The sequence below is a fragment of the Poecilia formosa genome, unplaced genomic scaffold (genome assembly GCF_000485575.1).
Source record: "Poecilia formosa unplaced genomic scaffold, Poecilia_formosa-5.1.2 Scaffold311, whole genome shotgun sequence".
In the NCBI taxonomy this organism is placed as follows: domain Eukaryota; kingdom Metazoa; phylum Chordata; class Actinopteri; order Cyprinodontiformes; family Poeciliidae; genus Poecilia; species Poecilia formosa.
In genome coordinates this window covers 142,474-149,081 of record NW_006800250.1, presented here as the reverse complement: position 1 = coordinate 149,081, position 6,608 = coordinate 142,474, and the positions used below count along the sequence as shown (strand labels likewise).

The 6,608-nt window shown below is 38.6% G+C and overlaps 1 long non-coding RNA gene across 1 annotated transcript; it reads right to left on the bottom strand.

Annotated features, from left to right (window-relative positions):
• Positions 1-770: 770 nt before the first annotated feature.
• LOC107833032 (uncharacterized) lies at positions 771-2,520 on the bottom strand. The gene is made up of 2 exons (XR_001658745.1): positions 2,062-2,520; positions 771-979 (listed from the first exon to the last, which is right to left on the bottom strand). It is a non-coding gene; the product is annotated as an uncharacterized LOC107833032 (long non-coding RNA).
• Between the last annotated feature and the right edge of the window lie 4,088 nt (positions 2,521-6,608).

Below are 6,608 nucleotides of genomic sequence, written 5' to 3'. Positions count from 1 at the left end.
ATAAAAGGAGTGGAGTAACAGAAACATGTAATTGCTTGGATTTTAATCGGTGCGTTTTGCATCCACTGAAAACAAAGATTTAACAAATAAACTGGACAGTATGGTGTACGTTTAGTGATATTTTCACAGTTGCGGTCTCGACTGGTCTTGAAATAAAATGCCGAGTCCTCAGACAAGACCCAGACCAAGGACTCGACCGAGACCATCAAAAAATGGTCTGGAGACCAAGACCAATCTCGAGTAGCTACTACAACACTGTCAGTGACGTTCAGGTCGGATGAATGCTACCTGGACAGTAGGCCACACTTGAATCGGATACGTATCGGATACCCAAGTGGCATGGGTCCAGGGGCGGAGCTATAGGGGGGGGCTGGGGCCCGGATGGGAGGCAGAATATGACTTCAGAGATTCAAGTCTGTATCACGTCTGATGAGAGCTGGAGAAGCTTGAAACTTTTGTACTGGACGGAGAAATCACTTTAGGTAGAGGCCAGGTACCTGGCATCCACACATCCACACAGACAGACTTCACTTTTGTACCCACCAAGCTGCTTTAAAGCACACACTTATATCTGCCAATAAAATACACGCCTGCTGCTACACTGGTTGCCATAAGCGAGAGGCGGTCATTGCAGGTTAAAGTGGTTTTCAACCAGCTGCAGAGACTTAAGGGAGACTTTACGACTGTGACTCAAGAAACCATCTGTGCCTGTAAGCACACAAACACACACACACACACACACACACACTTCTTCCTGCACGCTTGTTGCATAATCTTCGCTCACATTTTAATCAGTGTTTGAATCATGCTGTTTGTGTTGCCACGGTTACAGCGGATACACCTTTCCTGGCCGTCTCCAGGGGCGGTGAGCAACAGACACACCTTCCTTTGATTGCACGGGTGAAGGCACGGCGGTTGGTTCATTTCCCTCCTGATTGATGTTTTGACAAGTGCTTTTCTTCTCAGCAGGCTTCACTTTCTGCAAGCAGGACCAGGAAACTGTAAACTTGTACACGCTGATATGCATCTTCAGATTCCAGCTAGTCTGTGTTTGCACAGAACGCAGCACGTGTCGCAAGACGTTAGAAAACAGAACAGAAAAGTTGTGTGGTATGGAGGAATTTTTCTCCCATAACCCAAGAAATTCTTCCATAGTGTCGATGCCTTCTGTGATCAAAAAGACTTTTCATGTTCAATTCAGTGGATCCAGATTCCTGTAGCGACTGATAGCAGTCAATAATTTTACAAAAAGTGATAGCAGTCGAATGAACATATCTTCCTGACTTTCTGACATCTGTCTAACCTAATATATTATGCAGGATTAAAATGCAGACTTAAAGGTTTGTGCAACCGGTCTTGTGGAAGCTTGTCCTGCGCTGCAGAAGCTATTGTCTGACCTCAGCATTTAGAGACAATTTATTCAGGCGAAGTTGACTTAAAGCAGACCTCTAAACCACTTGCGTGATTTTTTTTTGTTTTTTAAAGAAATGCAGATTAAGAACAACTTTTATTTTCACCAACTGGAGCCTTATGACAAAACATTTGTACTCCCAGTAATATGCTCGTTAACAGGTCTTTAAAATCAGGGCTGGCACATGGCAAACATAAGCTAAACAGCTGCCTGGGGTCCCCGCAGCATTGGGGGGCGGGATAACCCTACAAGGTAAACGCACACCATTAGGGGCCCCCCTAAGACATGCGTGATACAAATATATTTAAAATAACATTTGAATAATACAAGATAAACACTATCACACATGGAAAAACAAATTCTAAATTGTTTTTAAAGTTGTTACACAACTTAAGGTTAATTTCTTTCTGATGATGGCTGCTGTCACTGTTGGGGAAACATAATATATCAAACTTGTTTACTGTAAATTACAGTTGATGTTACTTCCAAATAGTTAAAATAATATGGCACACTTAAATACCATTTCAAGTTCAAAATAATTGTGGGGGGGATTTGTTTCTCCTGTCAGGTTAAAATTAACAGCCATAATAGCACTTGTATGATGTAAGCTAATTTCACAAGATAAATTTGAAATGACAACAGGTATGCACACGTAGAGAGTAGCTTAGCATCTTGTGTTGACATGTCTGTTTAGGGTGCACAAACTGACAATCTGCTTCGGGTCCCAAAAAGGTTTGGGCCGGCCCTGCATCACATCAGCCTCCTTGAAATCCCTGCTGCCGCTTCTCAGTTGACGCCGACGGCGGCCAAAGTGTCTGGGTCCGCGGAGCGGGAGGTGAGCTCTGGACTAGCAGTTCAGCCTCTGTCGATGTTTGCCTGATAGAGGAAAACATAGCAACAGCTATTCAACTGCACGTGAGGGGTATGAGGAGCACGAGGGCCCAGCTACAGAGAGAGAGAGAGAGAGAGAGAGAGAAAAGCAAGTGTTCGCCGGTGTGACAGGATTGTGTGATACAAACATGCTATGCTCGCGCGCAGCCAAATATTAAATAACACCGCTGTCCTGTGTTTGAGGGGCCGAGCCGAGCTGCTATGGTGACAGTAACCATGTGCAGGGTAATGTTTACTGAATGTTTGGTGGATCACAAAGCAGAGCGGCTGGACCAGATGAATCAAGATTGTGTGGGTGTGTGTATGCGTGTGTGTTTGTGCTGGCATTTGCAAAACTGACTACATTTTTACTATTCAGCATTGCTTTCATGCATTCACTGTCCACATTGTGACCTTGTACCATCTAACACTGCTGCTATGCACAAACACTTACACATGATCAAGTGTGCATTTTAATTTATTTCAGAGTTTATTTCTGCAATACAGAAAGCAGGACAGTTGCACTGCGTTGCTAAATTGGCCTGCAGATAATTAAGGGAAGATACGATTTCAAAATGCCTACAGCCCCATGTTAGACAGAGAGGCCCCAAACTGATTTTTTTTTCTTTTTCTTGCAAATCTTAAGATATGAAGACTGTAAAACAATTATTAGCACTTTCAAAAGATAAGGCTGAAACCACAGATTTATACTGCTTAGATAGACAAGCAGTCATTTTTCTCTTGCTGTCTGACATAAATCAGACGAGCTTTTTTCTGCTCATGTTCAGCTAGGTCTACTAAAAGCATTTCTGCTTTACCGATACCAGAAAAAGTAGATGCTGTCTTCCACTCCCTTGCATCTCTTTCCACTGAGATAAGGACTTTGTGATGACTACCCCAAATTATTGACTTAGTTGTCATGTCATTTTGTAATAAATCTGCAGGTATGGTTAGGATGATCGTCGATTTGTGAGACACATTTGTGGCCAAGCTGTAATTTCCCTGTCTGATGTGTAACATGATGTTACATAATGCCGTTTCCTTCTGCTGCTGTTGATTTTGTGAACAAAAGTAGCCTCTGCTGCACCAAAACACACTGTTTTTAATGCACACACCTCACAGTTGGCGAGGCTCACAAACTTACCCTCTTTTCCTCCAGGTGTAATGATTGTCATTATGACCAAAAACTTGATTTAAAGGTTTTTTTCCCTGTGTGAGTGTTGACTTTCCCATTTTGCTTTTGAGGTAATGGTTTCTTTTTCTCAGAGTGGGATTTCTCCCTCTCATGCCAGCTCCAAATTTGTTTGAAATTGGATTCAATTTAATTTAATTCAAAGATACCTTATTGATTTTTATTTAATTTTGTTTGCCTTTTTAAGTCACTGCTTAAAGGTTGCATTTGATAAGCTATTTAATGATGTTTATACACTACATATGATTTTCATCTTATGTTGATTTTCTTATCAGTTCCAATATCTTTCTGCAGGAGTAAGTTCCTCTCGTCATTCTTTATCATCAGGAATGAGAAGAAGATGTAAAATTAAATTTATTCTCAGAATCATTACATTGGTAATTAAATAATGAATAAATTAGTGCTGTGTAATTTTATCGATTCTACGATATTCATAGATTTTTTTTTCCTCAGAAAGTATTGATTTTTCATCCACGAGTATCGATACATTAAATCCTTCTTCTTAGTTTCATGTCAAATCCACATGAATGAAATGACAGCTATCACACATGACATATTTTACCCAGCTGCACATGTAAATTAAAAATGACATGTAATGAAACAACTGGTTACAATTAAATAATGAAATTAAGTAGATAAATTACATTGTCTAATATAAGTGAATAAGACAAAAAATGTTCCTTTTCTGCAAAACTAAATACACAAAGCCACACAATTAACATTTAACTAAATGTATAACAAATACAACTTATTTCACCAGTGTTGCACATTCAGTTCAATTAATTCAATCCAAGTCTATGGAACAGTCACAAAATGTCACCAAAATCACTCTGTCCTTGTATAATTTGCTGAATGTCATGATATATATTGTGAGATTAGTGTATCGCTACAGCCCTAGAATGAATTCTGTGTTTCACTGTTAGATTTCCTAATGAACCTTTTAGTAGTTATACTGTTTTAAATAGCATTTTATTAAATAAACTAAACATCAACAAGCAAAAATGAAATGTAAGTTCCTGTTGGGAATTCTAAAGATAAAAGATTGAACATCTAAAGTATCGGAAGAAACTCAAGGTTTTTGTGTATGATTTCGATTTTGGATACCAGATTATTTCACTTCTAACATGAGAAAAAATGTCTTGTTACAAGTGAAATAATCTGCCAGTGGAACTACTTCTTTTTAAAAAAAATAATTTTAACTTAAAACATGCTCCCATATCTTGATGAAAAGTTAGTTATTAGTTTCGCCACATTACAAACTAGAAACTAGACTGAAATATTTGATATGATTCTGTGTTTTTGTAGTACATTCAAAGTCTTCTCAGCTTCTTAACCAGCAGAGACAGACAGATATTTTTAAAGAGCTTCTTTTAAAATGTACTGACATGCATCTAAATAGAGTTGTCATGAATGCCTTTCACCTGAGTCTTCGTCAGAGTGAGCTGGATCGCCCAACAAAATGAGTTTTACGAGTCTTTTCAGTGCTAATTTGTAATTGATGGGACAGGTGAACATGGATCCTTTAGGCTTCTGGAAATTGTACCTAAGGATGAGCCAAACTTGTGGAGGTAGACAGTTTTCTGATTTCTTTTGATTTTGACAAGGAAGCAATGTGTCCTCAAGGTCTTGCCTTAAAGGACTCCGCCAATTTTCCAATAAAACAGAAAATCATAGACACAAGGACTCATCATCTTGGGTTATCCCAAAGTGTTTCAAGGCAAAGTAATCATAAACTGCTGGGATATCTTTGAGTTGGACTTGTTTTCAGATAGCACCATTCAGCTTTGGTCTTGGATGGCCTTGGATGAATTAATTTGAACTTCAAAACCTCATATGATATTTATTCAGACTTTGCAAGTAACACTACTTTTCCTGGTACACAATGTGAAGAGATGAAGCTCCCAAAAAAGTTGAATTGGTTTGGGGCTCACTGACGAAATCACCTCACAAACTTTCAACAACATGAGAAAAGTTATATATTCCACCTACTATATTAACTGTGTTTCTTTGATTTCACTGATCTATTGTTGATTGGTACAGCAATTAAACTGAGGAAATTGAATACAAGCCGACTCCTTGTGCATCCCAGAATTGAGCGCTTTATAAATATAATCATATGATGTGTTTTAGAATGATTGGAGCTGATGCGAACCACATGTGGACAGTTGTAAATTGCATTTAACTGCAGAATTCCCCATAAATGAAAGCTTGGCAAACATGTGGCTCACTTTCATCACTGCTGGATGTATGACTCTCACTGTAGCAAATTGTTTGTACATTCTGTCCACGTTGCATCATGTGTAAACTGGGACCGAGCTGCATGAACGCTAAGGTTTCTATAATCCGCAGGGTGTCATTGAATGTAATTACGCTGTAATTTTCTATAATTGGAAATGGTGTTGTCACTGAGCTCATCAACCACTGTAAATGACTGTGGACAGACAACCAGACTCTCATTTCATTCTTCTTCTAGCAGGAGGACAATGCTTAAAAGACTCCCATTGTTTGAAACACACACTTAACTGTGATTGTTTAAAATTTAACAGATAGATGCGTGCTCCAAATTGGGTTGGTTTAGTGTACAGACAGCATAGCTGAGCTATCTATTCTAAATCGCGTCACCACGACCTATTGACCCTGATTAAATCTAAACTGAATCATTTTGGGTTTAACAGAGATTCTTTAAGACACAATTGGAGATTAGTGGAACATTTATTTTAATATTGAAAACACAAAACGTCTTCAGGAAAACCACTAAGATGGGAAAACAAGGAAACCTCAATTAAAGATCTAGTAAAACTGAACAACAATGATTGTCATAATTTCCCGTTTGGAAAAAACTATTTCTGCTAATACAAAATTTTACATTTTCAGTTTTCACATTGCTAGAATCTTGTCTTTAGTTTTATAGTCTTGTCCTCATGAGCCTAACTTAATTTATTTTGTCGTTTTGTAAGCTGAGTGTGTCCTTGCCATCTTTTTGGATGGCGCTCAGAGAACGACTAACCCTTTCAGAACCGAGTTTTCTTCACATAAAACAACTACAGTTGCTTTGATTTGATCAAACTGTGAAAAAAGTAAAATACAACAGATGACAGAGGATGCTCAGAAAACAAGATGAATGAAGCCAGAAAC